Raw genomic sequence first — 27,065 nt, 5'->3', positions numbered from 1 at the left:
CCCAGACTCTGTGCAAAGCAATTAGAAAAGAAAGAAAACCTGCATCAAGAGAGTTAATATTTTTCCTCAAGGGTTTTTACAATGGTAATGAGATCAGTAATTCATTTGTCTAAGAATAAAAAAGACTCATTTAATCAGAATATCTTGACTGTAGTAGTTAAAAGAACTCCTAGGACTAGAAATTTGCTTTTCTATGTCCTCTTCAGCATAGAAAAATCTTTTTTATCCCTTTCTTCTTGTCAGGATTTTTTAGGGTTCAGAGAACCTAAAATAAAATTTCAGGCTTCATTTTTGGCAAGAGCAAATCTCATCCTCCTTTGCCTTTCCTCGTTCAAATTAATATAATGGATTTGTCTCTGTACTGTTGTCAGAAAAAAAGTGCACTGTTTCAAGCTTCAGTTATATGACAATCATTCATCCCTTAGGTCACATTCAGAATAGTGATAGTTGCTTGTATCAAACAATTTGGGCATAGTTTTAAAAAAAATATTTAATAAGATCATGGAACTTTGTAAATTCCATTTGCCTTAACCAAGAAAATAAAAACACTCACATAACTACATATTTCTGTGGTTTGGATTTGGATGGGACTATATTATTCTTACTTGGATTCTTCCCTGGAGCCTAAAATATCATGAGAATAAATGTTTAACCATATACTTTTAAGGTCAGATCAACAGTCTGGACAACTACTCAATGGACCAGCATTCATTCTTAGATTGTCTTCCTTCCTTTGCTACACACAGTGAATACAGATCCCATCTTGTAAACACACTTATCTTTTAGAATCCTTCTCTAGTTAAGTTACTTCTGTTGCTTTTTCTCCCCCATTTTGAATTCTTTGTGTGACTTTACTGTGTCTTTGTGCCTGTTACATTGATTTCTAGTCTAAATCTCATCTTAGAATATGACATTTTTCCTACACTATTTCAGACAACCTGTAAATTTTTCCATTAAAGTATTACTCTTCCCCTTAGTTTTTCAGACCCTTGAAACTGACAGTGCCTTTTGTTCTCAAAATGGCAACTGTATTAAGCAGTAAATACAAAATTTATATAAATTTTAAAAAGACAACAAAACCAAAAAAACAGTGCCCCAAACCTTTACTAATAAATTAAGTACATTATACTTCAGTAGCACAAAAGATGGAGAATGTGGAGGGAAAGAGTTTACAGCTAAGATAAAGAGATTTCCAACCACTAAAGTCCTCAGAAGCTGCTTCACATTGCTTATATACTGTTGTGCTCATGATAGGTGGAGATCCCTTGGGGATTCTTGAATATCAGTGTGTTCCTGGCCTTGTTTGTTGCCAAGAGCCTTCTCCAACTTTTGACAACTTCAGTTATTTTACCTACAGCCAATGTCCCCTAGCTCAGTAAATTATTTCCCTGACTGTTCCTAAGAACTTTCACATCTAATGGGTAGTAAGTCAAATCTTTCAGATTCACCACTAAGCAAAGAGAAGGAAGAAATCCTGCCCTGCATTCTCTCAGTGTAGGGATTAAAATAATTTGAAAAAAAACCTTCCCTGGAGACACAATTCTTTCTTTCTTTCTTTCTTTCTTTCTTTCCTTCCTTTCTTTTCTTTCTTTCTTTCTTTCTTTCTTTCTTTCTTTCTTTCTTTCTTTCTTTCTTTCTTTCTTTCTTTCTTTCTTTCTTTCTTTCTTTCTTTCTTTCTTTCTTTCTTTCTTTCTTTCTTTCTTTCTTTCTTTCTTTCTTTCTTTCCTTCCTTTCTTTTCTTTCTTTCTCTCTTTCTCTCTTTCTTTCTCTCTTTCTTTCTCTCTTTCTTTCTCTCTTTCTTTCTCTTTCTTTCTTTCTTTCTTTCTTTCTTTCTTTCTTTCTTTCTTTCTTTCTCTTTCTTTCTTTCTTTCTCTTTCTTTCTTTCTTTCTTTCTTTCTTTCTTTCTTTCTTTCTTTCTTTCTTTTTCTTTCTTTCTTTTTTTCTTTCTCTTTCTTTCTTTCTTTCTTTCTTTCTTTCTTTCTTTCTTTCTTTCTTCTTTCTTTCTTTTTCTCTTTTTTCTTTCTTTTCTTTCTTTTTCTCTCTTTCTTTTCTTTCTTTTCTTTCTTTTCTTTTTTTTCTTTCTTTTCTTTCTTTTCTTTCTTTTTTTTCTTTTCTTTCTTTTTTCTTTTTCTCTCTTTCTTTTCTTTCTTTTCTTTCTTTTCTTTCTTTCTCTCTCTTTCTCTCCTCCCTTTCTTTCTCACCTGCCTGCCTTCCAGAAACAATAGCAACAAAATTAGAATACTAGATATTTAGTTTCCATACCTCAGCATGCCCTGACAAGTTCTTTACTTCCTTTCTCCTTCTTACAGTTGTCTAGCCCATCTCCAAAAGATAGTAAACAAGTCTAGATGAAACATGTTGCCTCCCCTCAGCCAAGGTGAGATGCCTAATTATGTGCTTATCTGTATGACATGTTCTAGGTGACAATAATAAAGTATTCTTATATGAAAAAGTAGAATATTAATTTCTTCCTCCCTCATCCCCATTTTCAGATTAATGATTCTTTCCTCTTCTTGCCTGTCTGGTTTGTTCTACAGAAATCTTCTAAAGACATAATGACAGAACTTTGAAAATTATGTTTACAATAAACACTTATTTTATAATGACCTAATTAAATTCAACACATTAACTAATTGGGAGCTTTCTATAAACACCAAATGTTCCATAACAGATACTAAAGCTTGGAAAAAAGGTATTGAGCTTCAGCTAAACATGTCATTTTTGAGGGCTTTTTCTGATGTAAGTTTATAGAATTTAGCACATTAACTTCATTGCAATGAAGAGTTGAACACAACCAGAAGACTTGGAATGTGCAAAAGAGGAAGGTTACAAATAAAAAAGTGTATATGTACACAGAGATCTTACATATGTATTTTAACTTCTGTGCTTGAATTTCAGATGCAGAGTGTGAACTCAGGGTAGAAAGTGACATTTATTTAAACAGATGTATTTTATTAACTCATATTTTCAAAAGCCGAGAGAAAGTCTCTCTTGTAGCAAACTGATTTTTATTTGTGCTAACTCCTTATCCCTCTGTTTACTTTTGCTTTTTCCTTTCTTGTTATTTCTCAATATATAGGAGTCTTTTTTACTGCCAAAACTAAAATCATCTTCTTGGATGCCCTTATGCTTCATTGTTGTATTCTATACCTCATAAATTACATACGTTTTAAAACTAAGAACAAATTTTTTTAAAAAATCTGTCTAATATGCCAAAAACAAACCTTCTTAAAAAGAAAAGCAGGACTTTTTTCTATAACATAGAAGTATTTGTTCTTTTCAAATCAGTGTTTCATATGAAAATCATACAATTTATATTACCTGCTTCTTTAAGTGTCCTTGCTTATGTAAAATAGGCTATTAATAAAGCAAGATAAGACTAGAAAGAGCTCCTAACTTCTCATTTCACTTATAGTAAAAATTATAAGTACCATTTCTGATTTTATATATCCAAATAAAGTGTAATTCAGTGACAGAAAATGTTTTAAAAAATAGCTAACCTTTCTGAAATCCTGATAAATATTAACTTAAAAATGTCTAGCAGCAGTTCCTGTTCTCTTTAGTGCCAGAAAAGAATCTGACAGACTAAGGAAGGATTATCTATTTAATACACTAGATAAATTTGGATCCAGAAGCAAATTTTGTAAATGGATTAAATGCTTACCCCTAGAAGCATGGCTTACTGGGCTAAGTATCAGGACTGAAATCCCCCCAATCCTTAAACAACAGCTCTGAATCTTTCTCACCCTCGTTCTTCTTCCTTCAAAAGGATGGATAGTTCACATTTATTTAAGGCTAGATTTTGATAATCGCTCTCCAGCTGAGACCTCTGCTTGCAGAGAATTCAAGGTTACTGACAATATGTATTCTTTCCTTTCCTTTCCTTTCCTTTCCTTTCCTTTCCTTTCCTTTCCTTTCCTTTCCTTTCCTTTCCTTTCCTTTCCTTTCCTTTCCTTTCCTTTCCTTTCCTTGCCTTGCCTTGCCTTGCCTTGCCTTGCCTTCCTTTCCCTTCCCTTCCTTTCCAATTCAATTTATTTTCCTTCATTTAAATGAGATCTTCAGGAGCTTAATACAAGTTAAATAAAAATATTAATACTAGTATGCCTAGCTCTAAACACTATGGAACCATCAGGGAATATCAGAGCTATAATACATTCCAGCTGTTTGGTTTTTACAGCTGAGAAGTTCTGAACTGAAAGGATTTGGGGTAGCTATAGATCTTTGTGCAATGAAATTCTTGTTGGGAACTTTGGATTTGTTAATCCCTTTAAATCTTAATAAATACTTGGAAGACTTATTTCTTCAAAAGCAGAGAAGAGGGAGCCTCTAGAAAGGCAGAAATTACTTTTAAATTAAAGATAAAAAATGTCTTTATCTGTTGCCCAATAGATTAAAATAATATTGTGAATATTCAGTATTTCAGAGAAGAAAAAAGGAAACCAAAGGAATGGTTAGCATATTTAATCTTCCAATCTTTTTTTAAAAACTAAATCATACTGAAGTAGGACTGAAAGTCAGAAAAGAAGGGGAATTGAGAAGGAAAAGTGGCAAGCATTAGCTGTTTTTCAAGGTTATTCAGTTTGGCAATGCAAAAGTGATAATTTGATAATTTGTCTGTACAGAATTCTAAAATACTGCCCTTGCAAAGGGAGGATTTTTTGGCTTATGTTTTTCTTCAAATCTTTAGTTGATGGCTCTACACATGAGAGGACAGAAGAGTATCATTCACAAAATATGGTGTGGCAGAAAAATTCCTGTAGACACTTTTAGTGTGTTTTGCCTACTATTTCAGACTAGGAGAAGGAGCAGGCAAGCAAATCTTGTAACTAAAAGAACACCATAATCTAACGAGAATATTTTTACCACCAGGCTCAGGTTATTTTGTATCTCATAACTTCTGGTACAAGCTGTTGTCAATTCTTTCACAAGCAACCTTAAATCAAAGGCAGACCAGGTGTCAGCAGCAGAGTTTTGAAAGAAATGGTAACACATGATAGATACTACTAACAGCAGGGACACTGTGGGTAATGTTAACAAAATTGCCCATTAGTACTGCACACTATTCAGAAAGAGTACAAGCTTCTTGGATATGTCAGGGAAACTTGGGAATCACAAGATGAAATTCCTTAAAAGTGGTAAAACCAAACGCTGCACTATTTGAAAGACTAAATCTAACTTTTGAGAGTAACAAATAATGGCTGGATGCAAGCATGAGAGCAGCATTAAAAAATAAACAAAAAAAAAAGTCAATTAAATGACGATTGGATGATAAATAGCATAAAATCAGTCATCTTTGTGATTCTGCAAAGTTATAGTCACTTAGAAGTTATTTTTTTTTATGTCAAATTAATTTTTCTCCTGACAAATGCTTCATTCACTTACACATCAGGGAATTACAGATGACAAGAAACACACTAGCCAGGAGTTATGTTTTTGAATTTCCTCTAAAGTTAAAATGGATTGTGGCATATTTTTGTCATTCTACATCTCAACAAAATTTATTAATAAGATGTATCACCTTCATATTATGGGCTGTCCATATCACCCCAAGACCACCATTCCATATTTTGTGAGTCCGTGTATTGATGCAAGACTTATTATTCTTGTTTAAGCAGTTTCAAAGAATCAGCTGGGAGTCTTGATAAAAGAATTGCAACAGCAGCTGGTAGCTGCCAAGTACATGCACTCCCTTCAAAGACATTTTTGATGGTACAAGATGCTTGGAAATTGTCTTAAACACAAATAGAAGGGTGCTGGCTTTCTCAGTAACAACTATTTTTCTCTGATCTGCATTCAGAAATTGTTTCTGAGGACTGTCTGTGGTCAGCAGAGGAGCGCCTTTAGAGAGCATCAAAAGCAATTATCTACTGAAAATCAACACAAACATCGGTTTAAATTGCTGTTGCTTGAATGAGACTGACAGAGCCAGATAAAATTCTCTCTATAAAATACTAAAAATACTCCTTATATTGATTAGCATATACTGTAGATACTAGTTTTTTTATGGCCTTTTAAGGCAAAAAATTAATCTATCTGTGACCTGAAAAGTACACCTCCCCACCTCCACCCAAAAAAGAACCCAAAACAGTACTGGAAACAAAAAGCAGAGGGATATCTAGGATAGTTGGCTCATTCTCTATTCTCAAAATAGACTGAGATTTAGTAGTGGCAATATTTTCCTAGGTATTATAGGGGAGAAAAAAACAGTGAAAATGAGGCTGAAGTCTGCTCATGGTAATAACGTGTTAACACAACAGTGTTCAGGATATAAACTGTTAGAATCATAGCCTTGCAGATTAATTCAGATAGGCAGAAATCTCTGGAGCAATCCCCTTGTCAAACCAAGGTCAACTTCAAAGTCAGACATAACTTTAAATTTAGATCAGATTCCTCCATGTCTTTTTGAATCCTGTTTTGAATACCTCTAAAAATGGACGTTCCACCGTCACTTTGAGTATCCTCATGGTTAGAGAAAAAATTTGTAATTTACAGAAAGAATTTGTAATACTTAATGAAAACTCCCCTTATTTCCTCCTCCTTTGTTACTGATAATGCCATTTTTGGTACCTTAGTAAAGGAATTCCATTTATTTTTTCTCTACAGTTCCAGATACCTACATACTTATAGATGATAAGAAAGTCCAATGTATTCATTCCATGGAGCTCAATGACCATAATTCTGAATTGCTCTTTTGACAATAGTCTTCTTCTTGCAATCTGCTCTCTTTACTGTATAGGACAAGAATGAGAAAGAGGAAGACAACAAAATCAAACCCTACAGAACCTCATATGATAAGAAATTATGATTATATATTATATTGTCAAGTTCTTATTGATCCACTTAAAGGCACATTGACCTTTAATATTAATGTGCTTAGCTACAAATGTCATTGGAAAAGACTATAATACTTAATCTTCTGTGACATAAAATGTGCATATCTACTATGAACAAAACCACAAACAGTAGTGAAGAAATGTAACCTTAATTACATCATCTACTTGTCAGGAAGCTCTCAGCATTTGCTATTATGAAAAATGGAGATGAAGGGTATTACCGGGCCAAAAGGATACTATTCTTCATGGAAAGATATTACTGTGAAATAAAAAATAATTAGATTTTGTTGCAGACAGGAAAGGTGGTTAAATTATACATGTTTATTTCAAAAGATTAATATCAGGATGATCTTGATATATAATGAGAAGTAACAGCATGATAGCTTACAACAGTAAACAGAAAAGAGTTTATTGATTATTTTATCTGCCTGTAATTTATTTTCTTATAGGATATAAAACACAGCTTAGAAGGCATAACCTTTATTCAGAGGAGGTGCTGAACAGAAACACCATTATCTGTGCACAAACTGACTCCAAAACCACATTTTTCAAGAGTTAGAGGCTCTTAAGAAGTGGAGATTTTTGGACTGTGCTGGGTGCAGGTGCCCAGATGCTGGCAACAGGGTGCTGCAGGGGTGGCCTCCACAAGAAGAATCCACAATTTCCCCATGCCTGACACACACAGCTGGTTCCAACAGAACCACCACAGGGCACAGCAGAGCCCAGCAACCACCATGGCAGCACCTCTGGGAAAAGATATTCAAGAATTGGTAGAAAATGCTGGAGGGAGTGCAGGGGGTGTGCTGGAACAACACTCATCTCCTCCCCTTGGGCCACACTATGACCTCAGAAATATTCATTAGGCCTTGGCTTTGATGAACAGCACCTGGGCTAAGCTGGTCTTGAGCTTGTCAGAGACACTGTGTGTTCCCAGGAACTTGTGCTGTCCAACAAGCCCCCTTTAAACTGTTCCAGGACTAAGTTTGGCAGGAGGGTCCATTCTGAACTTTGTGACTCAAAGGAGATTCTGCCTTATTCCCTTTTATCCTTAACCTTTCCTACTGTTACCCTTTTTCCATCCCCAGTGCTTCTGCACTGATCCCTTTACACTGACTTTAATTTTAGATTGATTGATTTTAGATTTTAGCCTAATTTTTCTCTCTGGGCCTTAAACATGTAGTAAGTCATAGAGTAAACCTTGCCAATGAACTTTGTTGTGCGTTCATTTTAATATTACACTACTTTTGTCAATATCTTTACTGGTGATTCTTTGAGTGACTTAAAACACTCATTCACAACAGGGGGGAGAAAAAAAGCTACAAGAGAGAAAAAAAATTGCGAGAGAAGGTGAGAGAAGAAGCAGAAGGAGAGGCATCCACTGGAGTGGGTAAAAAGTGTCAGAAGAAAGGAGCAGGAGAGAGAAATTGCTGTGTACTGACTACTGCCCACCTGACCCCATGCTACTCAGTTGGGGGAGAGGTGGAAGAGCCTGGAGGGAAGTTGAGCTTGGGACAGTGGGGAGGTCAGATATTGCTTTAATGTTCTTTTCATTTGTCTCTACCTGAATCAATTTGAATTGGTAATAAATTAATTTTCCCCAAATCAAGTATGTTTTGTCCGTGACAGCATTTAGTAAGCAATCTCTTTCCCATTCTCTTTCCTTGTCCACAGAGGAGCGGCAGCAAGCAAGCAGCTGGTTGGGAGTTTGGGCCTTCGTCAAGGCTAACCCACCACACTGGCTGAGATGGGGAAATTAGGTTTCCCTTACCTAAAATTTCTTCTCTATCTTATATCTAAAAAAATTTTTAAGCCTGCGCATGGAATACTGAGCTAGTTAATTGCTGCTTCTAAACCAAAGGTAAAACCCAAGAGAGGTGACAGATCATTAAGTTGTAATGGTATTCAATGGATGCATGAACTTACTGAAAGAGTTCAGACTAAGAAACTGTTTGGATTACCAGTGCTGATTTGTTTTGGTTTTGGTTTTGGTTTTTTAAATTGCATGTAACTTTATTTTTCTTATTTTGTCCTCTTCATATCAATGTATGTATATATGTGTTAATATAGTCTGAGGTGTCAGTAGGAAGTTAAGAATATTGCCAATGACCAATATCTTGTTTCATATTGCTGAAAGACTTAAAAAATACTCAGTTAACACTACAAGGCAGTCATTCCCAGTGATCCTTGGGGATCCCTTCCAACACAGCAGATTCTGTGATTCTGTAATTGTGATAAAATTAGAAAGAAAAGAAAACTAAATAAAATAATAATAAAAAAAATATATAAAACTGTCGAACACTGCTAGGTCAAGGTAAGGAAGCAATTAGATCAAATGATAAACAGGTTACAATCAGGTGAAACTTTAGGATACTGAAGCTCACTTTGTCTGAAAGCTGGCATGTATGACTTGTTGCAGGGTATCAAAAAGATATGCAATCTGCTCAAGTTCAGTGGTGTGTAAATGTGGTATTCACAATCTGCATATATTTCAAATGACAGCACTGATCATGTGTTTCATTTTTTGAAAATTATATTCAATGTATAGCTAGTAGCAGAAACATTTACCCACTTATTTTTCATCCACTCCTCTGAACTATTATGTTGTTATGACAAATAGATCTTAGAATGGATTACATGGAGACATCAAGTTTAAAGTACCAAATTTCATTTTCTCAAAGCAGTATCATAAGTCATAGTCCATTATATGATACAGTACGGAATTGAGCTGAACCAAGTGAGGGAAAGCTACACAATCTAATTAACATTATTACAAATGTTCTTGTCATTTTTAATAAAGAAAACCATAGAGACTTATAAAACTCATTTCATGATTTAATGATACCAGAAAATCACAAACTGAGCTAAATGTAAATTGCTGCAGTGCTTTCATTCAGCTTTGTTGAAACCCTGAATCTCTGATAAACAATTTTTCAATTAAAACAGTCAGAATGAAAATTATATTCATAAATATGTACAAGAACACAGTTACATTTGCTATACTGCTAATGTCAGTTATGTGAAAATTAAAATTACTGTCAGCTTTTAACAGACAAATGAGGTTGTTAGGAAAACCTATTAGACAATAAGAGAATTGTTAGAGATTATTATCCACTTGTTAATGATGCTGTGGAAGTTTGAAGTATTCTCAAGGATAATTTCTTGCTTTTCCTAAAAGGGGGTTTTCTCCTTTTTTTTTGTAGTCACTAAACCTAATCATTTCCATTCTAGGAATGGAAACTAGTTACACCCTAGAGCCAGTGCTATACTTAAGGAACACAATCAGTGACATTATCATTAGAGGAGCAGATGCTCAGTTTTCCCACTGAGTTCAGCGATTCTGAAAATCCCTTCTGTTTCTGAAAAGCCATTCTCTTTGTTGCAGTACATAGAGGAGGCACTGAGCTTAAGAACAGCTTTGAAAGTGTTGGACTAAAGTGTAACTCTTTCCCTGTCAGAGGCTATAATCTTTCACATCGTATCAATGATTCCTTCCCTTTCTGTATAACATTAGAATTTTAGAGATCAAACCCTATCTGAGCTCACTGAACAACCAGAAATGAAAAACTGTGTTTCAGTCATGGTATCTAACCTGGAATTCATTTGTATGGGGATACATCCATGAAGTATGGGAGCAAGGGTAGCAGATTCACTTATGTTCACTCCATTTCTTCTCATTCAGGGCTAAGACATGCCCTAGCTATAAAAACAGGACCAAAAAAAAATTAGACAGGTTTAAATTTGTATTATTCATACTATACGTATTTTATGCCTTTATTCGATCAACTCAAGCTTCTGAATCTGGTATGGAAAAGTTAATTGGTGTACTATAATTACCACTGCTCTATGACCAGGTAAAAAATACTGGCAATGAGACATAGTATTATTTTTCCTCAATAACCCTAATATCACAGTCTGTGATGTTGCCAGTTTCAGTAGGAAAATTCTCCAATGACTTGACATTGCAGTTAAGGAGTAAATTCCTACTTCCTTTTCAAAGCAAAGAGGAAACAGGAAAGGACTAAACTTCTCTGAAGATGGGTGCCCCCTGTTCTTGATTGAAAATCTTTCCTATCTTTCATTTTAGTGATCCCTTTTCACTTCACACAACTTTTGGCATAACCAATTCCAGCTGTTATTTTTCACAGTGACTATTAGGGAAGAGAAACACACAGTCCCAGAAAGCACACTGTGGTGACACGTACGAACCCACCTGGCAGCAGCCTAGAAAAGGTTAATGAAAACTTTAATTATTAATCCTTGATATGAAAAAGACAATTAGAAACAAGTGCTGCAACAGACTACATGAGGAGCAGTCTCAGGAGGAGCTGTTGAGATTTTAAACTATGATGAAAAAGTACTATGGGATGAAAATAATCTAAGTAAAGGAGGAAAATCCACAGAATTCATGGAAGATAAGAGGTATAAATATACTCCTGACACTTATCTTGACCTCTCTGACAAGACACCTGAAGAAGAGTAAAGGCTTTGTTTTTAACTCCAAAAGATGTAGAAAGGACCTGAGGATAAAGGCTCTGAAACTGACAGACAGCTATCTTGCATTTGTGAAAATCCTAACCAATTCTGTTATCTGAAAGAGAAAGGTCTGTTCCTTACATGGGTGGAAGGATCACATATATATATTGGAGAGACTGTTATACCAGACATGAGATGGTTGTAGCTCACTGCCATATGAAAGTTGAGAACAGATCAAACATTAAAACTCCTGTTGAAATTGTTGGCAAACGTTCAAAAAGAATAAGGTACTAACAAATATTTACTAGGTTGCAATTAGACATTTTGTCCGAAAATGTTGTTCAGACAAACAAGAGTGAGCATTTATTGTTGACTGATGAGATAGGATTTTACCTGCTATCATTAAAAAAGGAAACCAGGTGGGTAAATATAATAATTGCTGCCTTTAAATAATGTTTAGTAGGCATATGTAAGAATTTAAAACAATTTAAAGTCAAGACTAAAACCTAGTGTCCTACACTGACTCTTATATAGCTTGAAAGTGCCACTTTGGCATCTGGTCTCCATTTCTAATATTCAGCACCTTTTACGTTAACAGGTAAAATCTTTTCCAGAACTCTGAATCTAAGCATTTTGCAAATATTTAATAAGAATGTATTGAGATTTTATATCTGAATGCAGGAATCTTAAAATGGATACAATCTTCAAAGCCCTTAAACCAACTTTTGTAACCATAAGGTACTGTAAATTTTCTAGATAAATTTTCTGAATTGCCTGATACTTCTCTGAAGTATTTTAAATTAAATTAAAATTCAAATGAAATGTTTTAAGATACACAATCCTGAAACAGCAGACAGTGTTTTTCAACATGAAACATTGAAGTGTTCTAAATGAATCTTTAGCAGCAGGATGCATGAAAATATACTTCTACTCATACAACCTTATGCCAAGACACAATTATCCATAAATTAGATGACCACTAAGTATTGTGTCCCTCTGGAAGCATGCCAATAGAAAAGTTTATTTGCATTCTTATTCTGACCCTCAATGTGCTTGCAATTTCTAATTTCCTACTTTTATCCTGAAAATTAATGATAAATACAACACTGAGTGAGTAACACCAGAACAAGGCAATCCAAAATACAGCAAGGACTTTTGACTTGTTGCTTAATCTGGTAACTTTTCTGTATCATTAAGGGAAAGGGAGGATTTGGAGGTTTTTTCCTGCAAAAGGCTACAATGGATCTGATATATGTTTCCACTTTGATAATTGAGCACTGCAAGTTATTCCCTGAATTTGGCTGTCATGATTTAGCATAGGTAAAGAAGGCTCCATCAGCCATGGAAGTGATTCTCTTGCAAGGAGGTTCTCACAGCTTCCTCTATGACCTGACAGAACCTATCAACTGGCTAGTTTGAATATTGGCGACTTTTTAAGCCACTTTAGAAGCTTAACACTCCTCTGTGATCCACATTTAATAACAAACAAACCCCGGGAAAGCTCTCTAGTCTTCCGGCTTTCAGACAGGTAACTGGGGGGGGCCTGCAGGCAGCCCAGTGGGGCCAGGCTGGCCGTGGCATGGCCCTATTCCATCTACAGCCTCTCCCCCCCAGCCCCCCCAATCCTGCTCCATGCAGGCAGCCCCTTGTGCAGCCGAAACTCATCTGAGGCCGCTGCCCCATCATGTGACCAACAAGCGATTTGCAATAAGCGAATTCCAGCTGCAGGGCCCGGGTGAGATCAACCCTTTAGTGCTGTAAGTTTCCTCCAGAACAGATAAAGCCTGCAGACATCAATCCTCTTCCAAGTTGGAGGAAAGGAAAGGTGATGGCAAGTGAAGAGAACACCAGAGAGACACCAAAGTCAGTAAAGAAGGAAGAGCTGAAATCCTGAGGGAGGAGAAAGAGGAGATGCTTTGAGCTTAGAAGCTGAAATTCTGCTGTAAAGCTATGGTGATGGACTACGATACATCAGAGTATCCATCATAATTTCATGAAGCATGGGGGGTGGAGTGTTCAAACTGCAATTGTGAGCAAAAGTACCTGAGCTGAAATAAGCAAATGACAGTAGCTGTAATTTGATGAGGACCCTTGCTCCCAAGGAAGGAGAAGACCTCTGTTCCTAGAGATGAAAGTGATGAGGACCCTTGCTCCCAGGGAAGGAGGAAGGCCTCTACTGCTAGAGATGAAGATGCTCCCAGAGATCAGTGAAGAGAACCTTTGCTTCTGAACAGCTCATCCTTAAAATGGTACCCCAGTAGCTCAAGACTGAACCCTGGGAAACAGTTGTGGGGAGAGCTGTAAATCAGGGGAAGGGACTTTCACATGTGAGCAGAGAACCATCCCGGGCAACTGTCTCGCTGTGACATTGAAGCCATGAGAGAACTGTTTCTTGTGGAGATGTCTCCATAGCATGAGCAAGAGAGACTCCTCTGCCTAAGTGAACTGAAGAAGGTTACTATAGAAGTGGTAAACTGACTGGAAATCTCAAGAGTTGTCTTTTTACATTCTAAGTGGGAGAAGACTTTTTTTTCTTTTTTTAGGTCTGTTAATAAACTTCTTTTAAGTTTTGTGCCTGCTTTTCTTTCTCCTAATTATTATCTCACAGAAAGAAAATAAGTAAGTAATAGATATTTTGATCCAAACCACTACACTCTAATTGGTGTTTCTGCCCAGTTTACAAACTGAACCCGCTACATTGGCCTTTCCTATTACCTGGACCAATCCCTTTGTAGTGATGTCACACAACTATAAAGATTAAAAACAACCAGGTAGTTCAAATATACTTAAGTGTATAGTATATAAAATGTCTTTCTTTGTTAACTTAATGGGACTTACGAATACTTTTTGGTTGATCTTTCATGGTAGATACTTAACATTAGTTCTGTTATTTTTTAGGAACAAAAGTTAATCTAACTAATCTATGATCTCAGAAATCTTTCTAATGAATGTTACTAGCTTGCTCAACCTTCAGCCTTCTGGCATCTCACCTGTCTTATAGGAGGTTCAAGGAAGCTCCTGAAGGTTTGACAGGTTAAGCCAATTCTCAGAGCAACCCGGGGAAAATTTTCTTAAGCTAGACTGCTTAGATAATTTTTAATCTAAACTTAAATAAGTACACTTATTGAGAATGTTATTGTCTGGTACTCCAACACAGAAAGGTGACTTGAGTCAAAAAAATCTTACAAACGTTGTCTCTCACTGTCAGTTTTCTGTCCCTGCCAATAATCAGAAAACTTTGCTTGGCTCTTCTTTTAAGCTATTTATAAATAATATTTTCACTGTATTTTCTCTGATTTGTATGTTGTGCTTCATGCTGAGTCTCAGATTTTCCTATCATTGGGCCTAAATACTTTTCTAAGTTTGTGTACTCTAAAAGCATATTCTAGAAACACATTCTAAGCATCAGTATGTTTATTATACTTATTTTTGCTTTTGCTAGCTTTTATGATCTATTTGTTTAACATTTTACAACCAGAGGAAAGCAAGCACAAACATATTAGTTTTAGAAGCTGTTTGATGATGTTTTTGAAAATAGAGTTATGGTTTCATCTGAAATACATGAAAGAGTAATCTTGGAAACTTTAAAATATCTTTAATTCAGATTGAAATAATTATAAATAACAGTCTAGAAAAAACTTCATATTTTGCCAAGCCATAGTCATAGAAATAATGAAATTGAAATCAAATGAGATCCACTCAATAATTTTTCATTTGACTTTGGTCAGGCCACTTGAGAAATTTACAAGTTTACCTTTGAAGCAATTACCTGATAATTCACATAGCACTTTTCTTTTCTCTTCTTTGTTCATGATTCTTCTATCTTTCGAAACATCTTTAATTAAAGCAAGTAAGCCACTGGGATCTTTATCTAAAATCATTTGTACTTATTTTGTTCAGAGATGTCACACAATTTAAGATTGGACTCAATAAATACAGCCTTGAGGATGTAGCAGCTGTGCTTCTTTTTCACCTGTGCCTACTTTTCGTAAAAATATCTGATTGTGTCTTTAATGTACCAAAAGCTTAGTGAATCTAGGTTAAGTCCCAAGAGTCTGACAAGTATCAAGCTGCTTGCTGAATTTTACAATTGGTTGACTCAATAAGAATACAGAGTTATCAAAATGGAGAAAAGTGCATTTATGAGCATATGTTGCTTCAAATTATCCTAAAAGTAATGTTAAAATTCTTTCTCATGCTCCTCCTCTCTTTCTTCTCATCTTGACAACCTGCACCTAAACATAATTATTAATGCCATCAACCACTTAGTATGTACTTACTCTAAATCACAGTTCTAAAAGATTCAAAAGACAGAACTTTAGAGTTCCAATCTTGGGGCCTCTGAGGATATATCATCAGAGATCATAAATCTGTCTTTTTCTGATGTTAACATTTCCACACATAAATGGTAAAAATAACTAAGCCCATTAGCTTTGGTTCATCACGGATCTCTTGGCAAGGCTGAGCCATATTAGTATATCCTAAACTTCTGTTGTTACCAGAGCTAGTGGAATTAACTGTTAACAGCCACGCAAAAGAAGACTTTAATGTGTTTCACTTGCATGAGAACAATGAACAGTGTCACTATGCAAAACAAATAAGGCCTTTGAAGTCAAATGCTGATTTCTGTGATTTTATGCCTTACAAGATTTATCCACTTATATCATGGTATCTGCTCCTTTCATAAATGCATATGTGTGTGTGGATGATATGTGAGACCCACCATGAGTCAGTTCAAGTATGCTTTCCTTTGAACAACAGATCACTTTGCTACCCGTTACACTCTGACCTATGTGTAATACACCATTTTCTGACCAAACATATTTCACTCAGCAAAACACTGTTGGTAAAAAGTCAGGTATTCACTTGTTTCTTTCTCCTTCACAGTAAATAAAGAATTTCAAAAATAATGTAGGGTGGTTATCAAGGAAAAGGCACTTAATTCGAGATGGAGCATTCTAAAATTATTTTGAATCAAACTTGCTTTTTCCAAAATAAAAATTAATTATAACATAAAATCTATCTTTAGCAGAAGGTGAAGTGCTAAAGTAGAAGCAAATCTTGACTCTCTGCCAAAGACAGGTAAAGCAATCTTTCCAAATACCTGTTTCATAACAGTTTTACAATTTTCAAGACTCTTAATAGTGCAAGAGGTGAAAATAATGTGAAATTTCATGATGCAATAACTGAAAGGATATTTCAGTTTTATTTTCTGTTCCATCTCCTTCATCACTAATGGCCTTGAATTTAAGAACCAATACTTGTTAAACTTTAATATTCTGGAATTAAACATTCATTCCTGTGTTTTATTTTTTTCAAAATACTGTGGGGGTGAGGGTTTCCCAGGTGCTCACAGCAACAAATCAGAACCAAACAAGTAAGTCAGAGAAACAAAACACATGGGAGAAATAAAAATAAATAAATACAGTGCTGATGACAACATTTCCCAATATAAAAATTATTGATTGTTTATAAAGAAATCGAGAATTAAAGCTAAAGAAGAATCAGGCATAAAGTTCTATTTTTTGTCATCATACATCAAGGACTTATACATAAAAATATGTCAGAGTAGACATACATACACATAGATATAACACTTAAAATATCAATAAAACTGTGCATATATATATAAATATATGATATTTTAATCTCTTCAAACAAGTTGTAATAAAATCTATTTCTCAGAAGCTTTAATAGGAAGCTGAAACTATTTGTCATGCAAAGAAAAATCTTGAAGACCTATTATTCCTGCCTCCTCTGTCTGCACATTTTCCAGTTCTTTATTAGGAGCTTTGTTACATGTATGTAATGTGATGTCCATGTCCCAAGAGTATGGTTTAATAACATGCAGTACATAAAAATTTTTGCATGAAAACTTTAATTTTGAATCCTGAAATAGCATTTTCATCTGTGTGGTGGGTAATTAAGTGATTTTAATGTGACACTGATAGCATCTAATGACACTACTTGCATATCCATAGTTAACTGGGAATAAAAAAAGGTTCAGGTTGGTTGGGGTAAAGTTATAAGCAGCAATCCGAAATGTTCTGGTGCCAGGACCTGTAAAAAATTTGCCTTTCTTCCTCAGAAGAACTGATATGATGGTAAGAACCCTGGCAGAACACAGTCCTTTTAACCCCGCATTGCACTCTCACCATCTGTTCCACTCTTTGTAACCTCCTTGAATGCAAATCTATTCTCAGTGACGGGAAGTCCCCTTTACTGTATTTTTTCCCTTTCCTTCTTCTTTTCTTACACTTGTGAAACTTTCTTAAAGTACAGGAGGGCCATTGTGCACAGAGTTCAAACAAAGGCAATGGATTTGGCATTGTCTATAAGATTATCAGAGTGGACTTGTGAGGATAATGAAGGCTGACCTTATCTCTAGTGATGAGACCAAGGTCAGTGGAAATTTTTCTGTGGTTAACATTCATGAAACATGGACTTTGAACCTTTTTTCAAAGTATCCAACCCATTAGAGTTGGCCATAATACTGACAGACATTTTGGTGTTTCCCGGTTTTTAATTTCTACTTTTTAAATTTTATTTTGTGGATTGGTTTGGTTTTACTTTTTGGTGGTTTTGTTTTCCTTAAGTAGTGTCCATCTTAGTGGTGTGTCAGTTTGATTTGCAGTACCGCATTAGGGAGGGAAGAAAGGGTATGAAGTGTGCCAGGGCAGAAGCTAATGCTGGAGAGAAAACTGACAGGCTCACTATTTTATAGTTTTTTGAAAGTAGATCTCAGTCTTTGAAAAAGTGTAATGTACTAGTTTGAAAACAAACCAGTGGGAGGCACCAAGTCAGAATAACAATTTAATAGAGAAATAAAAAAAAAAAAAAAAAAAAAAGGCAGGAAACACCGGGGTAAACTGACAGAGTCAGGATACAACCTGACACCCTGTTAGTCAGGGTGGCGGTAGCAGTCTGATAAAATGATGGCTGCAGTCCTCCTGAGGTGATGGATGTGGTTCTGTTGAAGCAGTGATCCTGTAGAAAGGGCCTGCTCTTCCTCAGAAGGTCCAGTGGTGGCTGTGTAGCTCCTGTCCTCTGGAAATCCAGTGGAAAGGGGGTCTGTGGTGCTCAGAATCTCAGATTATATCCAGGATGGAATGCCTGGTTCGTCCCTCTGGGTGGAGTGAGGCCAGGTGTTGATTAGGCTCATTAACAGAAAATAATCCAGAGGGAGTTATCTCTGAGTCATGCAGCAGGACAATGATGGGCCATTAACAGCAAGATAGTCTGGGGGGAGGAGGCAAGGAAACACTGCCCCACCTGATTTCCACTGCTCATGAGGATGGTAATAGAATACACTGCAACCCAGGACATGTAATTAACTTCACTGAACATGTAATAAAGTCTGCATTTCCTGGGTTTTTTCCTGCCCAAAATGATGAATTGGTGGCTATTTAGCCTATAAACATGTTTACTCTTGTTCAATAGAACAGAGCTGAAAATAGAAATTGGCTGAACACGGTAAATTGAACTTTGATGATTGGTACTTTACATGGAGTGGCACCTCTCCATGGCTCTGATTTCTCAAGAAAAAATTTTTAATCATTCAGCAAGGAAGAAAGAACAATATCCTAATTACTGGATGGTAATTTACAAACAATTTTTCTGTTACCATAGAAAGTGCATTTTAAGATGTTATAAACAATCATCTTGAGCATTTTTAAAGTGTGTGTGGAGCAGTCAATTTTGAGTACCCATCTTTTCTTCCAAAGAACAAAAAAAACTAAGAGGATGAGAGAGATGGAAGAACTGGAAGGTATTATCAAACCATACCATTAAAAAAAATCCCCAAAACCCTACCTAAATTTCTTAGTGAATATTAGGCTTGTTTGAATGGTAAGCACTAAGGGTACACTCAGCATGAGAGCTCCAAAGTCAGCTTTATTATTACAGTAACTTTGCAGTTGTGTCATCTTTCTTACTGACCTTTCTTATGTATTCCTGACTAGAAATCAAATCACCTAGTGATGAAAGGAGATAAGACTGGTCAAACAGCACCTGCCTCTCATAAATCCATGGCTGGGCCAGATCCCCTGGTTAACAGGGAACACAAGTCACCAGAAGAGCTGGCCTCTTCTAATCCATGCTTCATTTCAATACTGAGAAAGCATTAAGGAATTAAATGGAAAAACTGTCTTTCTATGTATTTTTGTTCCAGTCCGTTACATGAGACTGTAAGTTTATTTCATTAAGATACCTTGCCTAGTTCTTTATTATACAGGATAGCTAATAACTGCCATTTCCACACCTAATAGATGATAAGCAGAATCATTTCATAGATAGAAACTGCAAGATCTCAACTATGGCCGTTGAAATTTCTCATAATATAATATCTCTTTTATGAGAAATCCATACTATCTGCTGTGGTAGTGACCATTATGGAAAGCTGTATTGGAAAACTGAACAGATCAATCCAAAGGGCTGGATTTTATGCCCTTTTTACTTAACAGACTTAACATCTGTTGCTGCACAGTCTTGCTGAAATCTGAAAAAAAAATTAAAAAAAGAACTTTTTGGTCAAATACAGTATGAGAAGACAAAAAAAAAGGATAAAAGTCAACTTAATATCTTGTTTGCATCTCTAACACTGCTGATAAAAAAAGAACTTCTGTTAAGGGCAGCCTTTAGGGACAAGTTTTAAGTATATAACCTGCATACAAAACACTTATGATCATGCATATTTATCTCTGCTGATGAGAAAGTAAGTGTTCTATTAAATTACATTCATTTAAAATGTCTGAGTCTCATAGATTGCATATCTTAAAGTCATAATTAGGATTTGTGATTAGGTGAGACATTTCAGAAGAGGTACTTGAGGAATCAGTAAAATAGAAAAGATATATATCAAGATTCATTGAATAAAACACCTTGTTTGTTTGACAACCCTTCCACATATAGCAGTAGGGATGGAATGGAAATGGCAATAATGAGATGAATTTATAGCATTATTCCAAAAGTCTCAAAAACTGGAGCTTTAAAAGAGTGGCTCTCTGTCTCTTTCTATAAAAGGAGAATATATCATCTGCCAAGAAAGTGAGAAGGGCCTATGAGCCCTTACAGCATTCTCTTGATATTGTAATGCACCATATATCTTGGCATAAAGGTCCATGCTTGAATGTAGAATTACTGAATTGGGAAGTATTAAAAACAAAACAACAAAGCCAATATTTATTTTTGCTCATTCTATAGTATATCAGGATAAATGCATCCTATCCTGAATTAAAGGAAGTCAAACTGGACTGTGTTGAACAGGAAGAAGCAATCAAATATGGTGGAAGACTTTTTAGGAACGGGGGAATAGATATTATATACATTCTTAGAAACAAATTAGGTTTTGGGAAATAGTCATTTTATATTGCAATACCAAATTCCCAGTTCGTGGTTTTGTTATTATTAAGATTATATTAATCACCATTATTACCAGCACTAAAACATAGGATTTTTTATGTACAATATTACTAAGATATGAAAAAATTATTTCCTGTATGTCAGCGCTGAACTAACTGAATTTGCATGCTTGACGTTGAAAATAATAAAAAAAAAAAGGATAAATATTAACAGCAGAAAAATCTAACACAAATTTTGCTGTGCTTTCATTTTTTCTGTCTCATTTGAGGAAATTTGCATTTCAAAATATTTTAGGAATCTACTTGTCCTTTCATACTTTATACTTGTCCTATTTAATTATTTAATTATTTAATTAAAGCCACTTAGATAAAATTTAATCAGGATTTTTAGCAGATAATTGAGATGCAAAAATGTAAACAAATTCACTTCCAAGGAAAGTGATAATTTGTATCATTTCTGTGTTGTTTTGTTTGACTAAAAGTGAAACATCACAAAAGCATTTGGAAAAAGGGGAAAAAAAGATCTTGAAGATACTGAAAACTGGAGATGCTTGCAATCCTTCATCTTCATTAGTTTACACTGATGAGCTATGTAATGTGATTTCTTAATATATAGTTATTTAATCAGTCTTGATAGATATAGTAGGGATATTGCTCAGTTCTCACAAAGCAATCTATTTAATTTCTGGTTGTGTATTAACAGTGGGAAGTATTACATTTTTTCTAACTGAATTTGAGAGATTCTTTAATAGATAACAGGTGAGGGGGGGTTAATACCTAAAAAACATACCTTCTTTAAAACTGGCAACATGTATAGAAAAAAAATCTATTAAAGTTTCTGTCAAAGGCAACATTTTAGCAAAGTATATTAAAGAAAATCCAGAGGTTTTTGACCAACTTGGCTTACTGGAGAGCAAATCATTGCAAATCATTAAAAATGATAAATTAATATTTCTACAAAGTCAACTTTGCATCAGAAACCTAGTAAATGACTAGAATAATTATAATGAGCCTCAGCTCAGAAGGCAAGAGACCATCTTAATCCACTTATCCCAAAAATTACTCTATTATAAATCATTCCATAAATCATATAGACACCAAAATAGAGACCACAGATGAAAGTAAGTGCTGTTCTCCTTGATCTAAAATAAGCTTACAACTTAGACAGATAAAGATGTCACAGACTCTGCAGGTGTTACCTTGAAATAATCAATCTCTTGGCAAGTTCCATGACACACCAGGTAACCTGGCACGCCACTGGCTCCATTCCAGCTGAAGTCCATATAAATCCTACTGGTTCATCTGGAACTAACACAACTGTCTTTTGATCTTTGGAAGGTTTGGTATAATGAGGAAGGATTATTCCTCACTTTAGAGGAGGATTCTGGGACACGGAAATGTAAGTGATCCAGCTGTGATTTACACTGAACTTCTTGTGTTATTCATTTTTAATTCCATTATAAATGTCTTCTGTGAGTATTCATTTATAATAATAGTAGTAGAAATAATAATAACAACAGCAACAATAATAATTTTAAATGTTGCTTTCCTCAGCATCCTGTTAGAGATAGTTATCCTACTGCTGCTCAAAGTTTCCTTCGTAGCTCAGGAATGCTCTGCACCAGACTTCTGTAAATAAAGGTTCTTCTATTCTGCCTCTGTTGGAAACAATGTTACCACTCTCTTAACATATTTCCTTTGTTCTGAATGGAATTAAGATAGAGTCACAGTAGTTCAGGAAAACAGATGGGACATGAAACTTCAGAAAGTGTTAGCACGTTTGGAGAAAGAAAGGACTGAAGTTTGGCTGGTTTATTGGATTTAAAATAAATTTGAAGCAAAAGATTAAAAGGATTCATTTTAAATGATGACTTCAAACACTAAGTATAAATCTGGAATAAACTCAGAGATCTTAAGTCGAGCAGTTTCTTCCATTCTTGCCTTCTTACAGAATCCACTTTGTGGGATTTTGAGCTAAGTGAAGTACAGCAGAGGTCAGAGAAGAAAAGAACAGAAAAGTACCATATGCATGTCTTTGGGATTGACTGTCATTCTTCCAGACTAAAATAGAAATCTCAGTAGATTGCTCCAAATGTTGGTTATGTAATACAGCTTGGCTATCAGCAGCAGATTGAATTAAGACCACAGAATTTGTCTTGCCTCTTGAAATGAATAATGATAAGATAAAATACATGTTCAAATCTGAGGAGCACAATGAACTTCACAAAGGATATGAAAAATCAGATTCCAGACTTTTAAATTATGCTTTCCTTCTGGAAGTAAAAATTATAAAAGATCAATTACCCCTAAATACCAGCTCCAAAAACTGGGATTGGCAGATCTGAGCCTATTACACAAAATTAGGCATAAATTGCCTAAGATTTTATGTGAGCATTTCAAGAACGTGAGATGTAAATTCATTTCAGATTAATCTGAGTGACAATTAATAATCTCTGAGTGACAATTAATACTGGCTATATAGGAGCTATCATAAAATTGAGTAAAGACATCTGTTGAAGCAACCTGATGGTAAACAATTGTCTGCTCTTTTCCAAAACAGGTGTGTGGAGGAGCTTTTCCTATTTCTCTTTCCATATTTGCAATTAGAGAGTGTATGGCTGAATGTCTCTTTTTCTGTATAAGGTGGTTGATGTTTTGGGCTATAGCAAAGTGAATTCATAAAAACTCTGTGTATATGTATATGAAATAATACATATAATAGTTAATAGTATGTATAATACACTGAATTCTGTATTCTGCTATAATGATCTGGCTTGACAATGCCCTAATATCATTTTAAAAAAATGTGGATTTAGTTTTCTGGATCCATGCATTTATATGGTACTGAAGTTGCCCCACATAATAAGTGTTAGTGGGTTTTTTCAATGAAGGTGAACGTGCTAAGACCCTCTAATTAGTTCTAATTCACAGTTCAACAAAATAACTTTGGTATCTCCACCAAAAAACACACATACATAAAAAAAAGTATTTTGTGCAGTCTGTGAGTTCTACTCTTTCTGTGGGATATAATTCTGCAACAAACTGCAAAGATAATTTCTTAGCTCATCTTTTTTGCCTCTCCCACTTAGGGATTATTGTTGAGGTTGTCCTTTCCTATTTCTAGGAGTCAGGATTGATGGCACGGGATTTGTGGAAGTACAAGTATATTTAATTTTAAGAACTTCTGCTAGCGCTTTAACTAATCACATAAATAAATATAATAAAGCATGCAAATAAAGAACACAATAACTGTGGGTCTGTTTGGGAAATAATCTGTGGAAGCAAACCTAATAGAAAAAGAAGGAACATACTAAATATACCAAATACTCATATACTTTAATCTAAGCTTTGCTTGGCTGAAATATCTTGGAATTAAGTGAAAGGTAAAAAGGATAACTGCTGACCACTGTTTTTTTTTGCCCATGCGCCCCCCAAACACCCTCCCCCCCCCAACACATACACACTCATCTATTAAAAAACCTCTTCTCTTTTTAAAAAATATAGAACATGAGGGGACACATGAAATATTTTATAACTGAAGTGAAAATTACAGGAATTTTCTTTTCATAGTACTTGGTTGTGGATCTTAAAAACAATTTTATTTACCTATTATAGTTTAATTTATAAAATTCAATAAAGATTCTTTGTACAAAAACTGCTAGTGCTTCATTTACAGGAAGTAAACAACATTTGTAGAACTCTTATTAATGTTTGTATCCAGTGGGCACTGGGACAATTTAAACTATCCCCAAATTTGTCCTAGATGAGTCTTCCCAGAGGAGCTCTTAGACCTGAATAATAGGCCAGAGGTCTTCTAGTAGCAGGAATTTCTGTCTGTGAAAGACTTTTTTTTTTGCAGTACTACTTGTGGCATATCTGAAAATACTATTAATAATATGAGTACAAAGAATTACTCCTTGGTGCACAGAGAGTAAAACCAAGCTCGTAGTGAGTTATGAGATAGATCTCTTTTCTCAATATGTAGCTTTTCTAAGTAGAAAGACTGAGTGTTACGTGTTTAAGATAAAAAAGAGACATTGACTAGCACTTTTTCAGCATGGTTTTGGTGGCCTTATTTTGTAAGGATACTTTTTGGAGAGGCTCACTAGATTCATATAGAAATTATTATCTTCCCATATATGACTCACTTATTTCGGGAACATTCAAAATTAGAAATGTTTTGTACTTATTGTATTACAATATTTTTTTTTTTTTGTAATGGTTAAAACCTTCTTTTTGACAAATGATTATTTCACTTTGTGTGCTTGCACTTAATCATCCATGTTACTGAATCAGCATGTTATTTGATTTATGGGAGGCAAATTAACCTGAATTTAAAAATCTCATTGTCCTGAATGTTGTCTTTAAGGTACTTGAGTGGAATGAAAGTTTTTGTTATTATATCTGGACTAAAATAGGAGAAGCAGCTTTATGAGATTATTTCTTTCAAGATGCTGTCTTCATCTTTAAATTATTTGGCATTAAGTAATGGTATTTTCTACTTTTAAAGAGAGAAAAGTCTGTTACACACACAGATAGACTTTAAAGGGCTGCAGTGAGGATGCATTTTAGGGGTAAAAGTTGAGACTAAACTTTCCTTTTGAAAAGTGTTCAAAGAATGTAAGTTCAGTAAGTAATCATTCTTAAAAGACATCAAATATGGATATTTTTCTATAATTAAGGCTAACTAATCTCTTACATATAGAGTAAATGGTAAGAAATGAAAAGGTAGCAAATGGTGATGCATATAAATCCTGGGACTGGAATCTTGGAGCTGGACTTAACATTTTGTGCTGGTTTTTTTAAAGGATGACCTAGTCAGTACACTTGCCACATAATGTTGTTGGCAAAGCCATCATTAAAACTTGGTTGAATTTTAAATTTTCTCCAACATTGATACAAACTAATTACTGTCTTCTTGTATCTACCTCAGTGAATGTTACTTGGATTTCTCTTAACTGAAATGGAAATTTGTGTGCCAGTGGATAAAAAAAATGTTCATGGACATGAAGCAATTTTATTTAAGTTAGGCTTAACAAAACTGAAAATTAATTAAATACATAAATATCGCAGGGGGTCCGATGCTGGTCAGCACTGGTGTGCCACGACCTTCCTAGAGAGAGTGTCCTGCAAAGAACAACTCTTCCAGGGGCAGTGGCTGGCCTGCCTGGGCAGCAGGGGATTTCAGCAAGTGCAGCAACTTCTCTGCTACAAGTGATTCCAGCTCTTGGGATTCAGCTCTGTGAAGTCACCCAAGGCGAACTCGGGGACAGAGAGACAGGAGCCTCGTTTGGCTGTTCCACAGAGGCAGCTCTTATTGTCCAGCAGCCCCTGTGAAAGTAAGGCCAGGGACAAGGCTCCTCTTGAGGGGCAGAAACAGGGGCCTTTTATGGGAAAGGCAGGGGGTGGGGTAGGAACCAATTAGCCAACTGGGTACAGGCTATTACCATATAGAAACAAGGCATGCTGGGGGTGGTTCACTTTGTCACCAAGACCCGAGGAAGGTTGCTTATCTCTGGGCAGTCTTTTTGGCCTCAGGCTTCTCTCCTCCAAGGGAGTGTAGAGAGCTCTTGTGCCAAGGGCTCACAGCCCTCCTCACATAAATATATTGAGTCATGCTTATCCTTAAGCAACGCACTTGTCTGAATCTTGTTCCTTTTCCCACTCTAGGCTGAAACTCCACAAGGAAAAAGGCTGTATAACTCAAGATTACAGCCCCCAATACCCTGTTAGTGCTTATCAAGAGAAAAAAGCTGCTGATAACCTTTTTATTTGGACTATCCAGCAGAGCCAAAACAAGCATGACACTTGCTGCCCTGAGGTCTCAGTTCTAGCACCATCCCAATGATAATTTAAATGCAATTTGCGGACTTCCATATTGTTGTGATTTATGCATTTATTGCAAGAAATGTCTGATAAAATATAATTAGGAACTCGAAGGTTAACTCGATGGACTGTACTGGCTAGTGCTACACAGACTTATAATCCTTTTTCTCCTTAACATTACTTGAATCTGTGAATTTACCGAGCTTTCAGAATTTCCACAGCCACTTAGAAAAATAGGTTCGATAACAGGATCATATTTCTCTTCACCAATAAATACCTCAGGGTCCTTATTATGATCTCATAGTGAAATAAGATAATAAAATATAAAACTGATAAAAAACCTTGTAGAATTAATTCTATTTCATACTTCTGTTTAAAAGTCTTAGAGCTGAGCTTTACTGAGAAGGAAAAGCTGACAAAGTGAGACACAAACGTCAGTTGATGTAAAAAAAAAAGATCAGGAACCTCCCACTGGAAATTGGTCACACACACAAAAGTCCTAGGGGAATATTATTTTAAGAATAATCAGCAGTGCACATAGAGGGCATCTCTTCTTTCTTGCCATTTTGTCTTT

This window comes from Aphelocoma coerulescens, chromosome 2, assembly GCF_041296385.1.
Source record: "Aphelocoma coerulescens isolate FSJ_1873_10779 chromosome 2, UR_Acoe_1.0, whole genome shotgun sequence".
NCBI lineage: Eukaryota > Metazoa > Chordata > Aves > Passeriformes > Corvidae > Aphelocoma > Aphelocoma coerulescens.
The sequence above is the reverse complement of the archived record's forward strand: the minus strand, read 5'-3'. Positions refer to the sequence as shown.